Source organism: Octopus bimaculoides, chromosome 10 (assembly GCF_001194135.2).
Source record: "Octopus bimaculoides isolate UCB-OBI-ISO-001 chromosome 10, ASM119413v2, whole genome shotgun sequence".
Taxonomy (NCBI): Eukaryota; Metazoa; Mollusca; class Cephalopoda; order Octopoda; family Octopodidae; genus Octopus; species Octopus bimaculoides.
In genome coordinates this window covers 19,955,173-19,959,228 of record NC_068990.1, presented here as the reverse complement: position 1 = coordinate 19,959,228, position 4,056 = coordinate 19,955,173, and positions in this window count along the sequence as shown.

The following is a 4,056-nucleotide window of genomic DNA, read 5'->3' as shown; positions in this document are numbered from 1 at the left end:
ATATATATATATATATATATATGCATACACACACACACATATATATATATATACATACACATATATATATATATATATGTGTGTGTGTGTGTGTGTGTGTGTAGTAGAAATATAAAAATATACAAGGTGTAAAGATACTTATGTTTCAGTATACACCACGTGGCAAAATTATGAGTTGAAAATACGTGGGAAAAAAAAATTATATTTCATATATTTTTGTTTCCGCATATTTTCAACTATATATGCAGCTGACGAAGGATTAATTCAATGTGGCTATGTTTTCCTATGTGTTCGTTCCGTGGTCTGTAGTCATTGTTCTAACGTCCTGTACCCTGATATGCATCTATATACACATGTAGATGTAAGTATGTACATATAAGTGTGTATCCATGCATATATATTCTTTGTATTATTACATCATCGAACGCACGCGTCCTTTTTGCAAGTAAGTTTGTACTTTATTATTCTGACGCGACTCTATCTTTCTATCTATCTATCTATCTAGCTATCTATCTATCTTTCTCTATCTTTCTATCTATCCCTTTATCTATCTAGCTATCTATCTTTCTTCTTACCCATCTCTCCCTCTCGCTCTGCTTCCTTCTGTTGTCCTGGCTTCTACTTCACTGCTATACACATCTCTCTCTTCCTCCCTGTTACACTTCCTCCCTCTTCCATCCTCTCTGCTCACGTGTGACCTGTGGTCAACTCTCTTTTCACTCCAGCCACTATAGAGGCGAGACGAACTGCTAGCGTTCTATATCAGATTCGCGTATGGCCGTACGGCTTTTTAATGTTGTTTCCGCTGTCCATTTTTTCCTGTCTTGGTTTGTGTTTGCCACCTTGGAATCCTCTGTTTAGTGAGTCGATCCACTACTCAAGAAGAGACTATTCTAGAGTACGTTCTGCCTTATTTTCGAAACGTCTAGTTAGAATAGAGGCAGCTGAAGAAGGATTAATTCCATGTAGCTATCTGTTTTCCTATGTGTTCGTTCCGTGGTCTGTATTTCATTGTTCTAACGTCCTGTACCCTGATATGCATCTATGTAACATGTAGATGTAAGTATCTACTTATATGTGTGTATACATGCATATATATTCTTTGTATCATATATATATATATATATATTCGACTCTGTGCAATTTGAAGTTCGAATGTAAAGTGCAGTTAGAAATTCCTTTAACTACTTTTATCCGACGTAGTAAAGATTCTGCTCACTTATTGCCATCTGTGAAAATCATAACATAATTAGTTAACGGAAAATAATAGTGCAAATCAAATATGACAATGTACAATGTATACAGTGCGAAGTCAAGTCTTCACCTGCGAGAGGAGATCATCCTAATAATGTGAATTGAAATGAACCAGATAATAAAAGTGTAACAAGATAGTTTTCCGTTATAAAATGAAATGAAATAAAACTACGTATAAAACCGCAGATAAAATAAAAAGGAATGTACTAAAATATGATAAATACATAATAAAAGTATATGAGTATCTGTCAGAAAAATAAAAATCTAAGGACAAAAACACGCAATATATAACAGAAACCAAATATGGAACAAGGGAATAAATATATAAAAAATAACCAATACCAAAATAATATTTATTAGTAGGGAAGAAAAGTGACAGAGAAACAGTCGCCATTGTTGAGACAGCGAGTATGTACTTGCAGTGATAAATGGCTTGCGGTCATAAATCACAGGAAAAGTTCTGTCTCAATTCCCAGCTGATCATTTGATATAGATGTATCAAATGAAGTTTAAAATTGTATGCAAATTCTTCGACAGTGGAATCGTAAAGGCTAGTTATCACCACGTACACACCAAATATATAACAAAGAGCTTATTGTTTTCTATTAATAAGAATAAGTTGAAGACGTATAAGACATGTCGAGAGTATTACTGCAGAACTATAACAAAAATCAACCCTTTGCGTTCAGTCCCTTTTAATACATCCTTTTATCATACATACATACATACATACAAACATACATACATACATACATACATACATACATACATACATACATAGTGGAAATTTACAGAAAAACAAAAGACGACGACAGGTGTATGAACAACAAGCGGGTGAATTAGTTTGACGCTCAGCAAAGTGAGAACGTCTTTTATGTTTCGAGCCTACGCTCAGCAACACTGTAAAATTAGCAAATGTTACTTGTTGCTGTTAAATTTCACTGCCGGAAAAATCCGCCTGTCATATATGCATTGGTGTTCTTAGCAGGTGAATATGTTCCTATCGTTCACTTAATGTCACCGAAACGAGTGTAATGGAAATATAACCAGGTGTACAAAACACAGTCACTGCAGTCATTACTTTATGTAGTTGGAAGGTGTGTGCGCGTGTCATTGTTTAAATCTAGTACTGAAATACATAGCAAGAGCTAAACTGTCATAGTAAGCCTTAAGTTTCGTATGTATGTCGAAAACAAGACAATTAGCGACGAAGAAATACAGATGCAAATATGCGAAAAATAAAGGAAAAAATGAAACTAAATGTTATTCCTCATTATTGAAATAGTTGACAGCAGTGAAGATTCCTAGATAGATGAGTTAAAAGATAAATAAATTGGTCGGAAATGGCGGATAACATTAAAGGCAGATAAGGTTTTACATGAAGGAGAAAGAAAGAGAGAGAAGCGGGGAGAGATTTATATCTATAGAAGAGTTGTATAATTTAATGCTGTAAGATCTGAAGAGAAAATTGCCTAAGGAAAGCTAGCGACTTAACGAGAATTTTTTTTAGTATCAGCGTAAAAGTGATATGATGGAAGAGATGGGATACAGTTGGGAATTGCTAACAAAGGTTAAGAACATAAAGCCGAAGAGAAGGTGACGCTATAATGAAGCATAAATGGGCATAGAATGTGAGCTAGAAATTGGTAGTAATCCGAGGTGCGTTTTACATTTTATGGGAAGTTATATCCTTTTTTTTTTTTTGTTTGTCCTTTGATCGGCTGAGCTGACATCAGAAGAAAAATACGAGGAAATAATATTTATTCAAAGTACCATTCGATAGTATGATCTGAAGAGAAGCAACAATGTCGAATTTAGTAGGTTGTATTTATTTTATATATAGACTTACTTATTACACATTTTTTATGGCTTCAACTGCTCCTAAAAAGTAAAATGAAATACACCAACAATTTTCATGAAATATCGAAAAAACAAAACTGTATTTCCAAGGGCTTCAGAGTTTAGAATCATACATCTTCAGTCGAAAGAGTCAAAAGTAATTTCTTTCAATTGTAACAGAGATTAATCTTTCACATGTAAATGAAATCCCATAAAATAAAATATCGTATATAAATATTATACATATGTGTGGGTGTATATGAACGTATCGAGAATTTAAAGTTTAACGTAACGTAAATCATGACATTTCTAATTGCACCTTCAAAGTTACTGAACATGGTTACCTCTGAATTTTTTATATGGTACCTTTGAATGGAAAGGTTAAGACTATTACCTGTCTATTGAAAGGAAGTGATAATATGCTTTCAAAATGTGTCCGGATACGTAATGTAACACAACCGTTCCTTTTCCCCTGCCCGTAGTCATGACCTTCATTAACTAGTGCACTTAGATAAAGGGAAGATAGGAAAATTCATGATTTTTGTTCAAAGAAAAGCTGTCTAATTCTCTGATTCCTGTAGTTTATCTACGTTTATTTCCTCCTCAATTCTGATTTAAAAAAACACTCCGTTGATCACTCTGGTTTCGAAATGTCAGCAAACACTTTCTCATGCTTTTTCCTCCGGCCATTTATGATTTCTACTCTAATTTGAATGATGTATGCATGACATTTCTCTACGCATTACTTTCTCATTTATCTGCAGTCAATGCTACTCTAGCAAATATACGGCCAATTACATTTCAACAATTATCATCATATCTCTGTATATATCAGTGGTTTTCTAGCGGGGTTCATGTGAATATCGGGGGTCTATATGCAATTTTAGCGTGCAAATTTATATGGAATAAATTGGTTATATTTCTACAAAGCACAAAACACTTTTGAAATTAGATGCAGGCGCG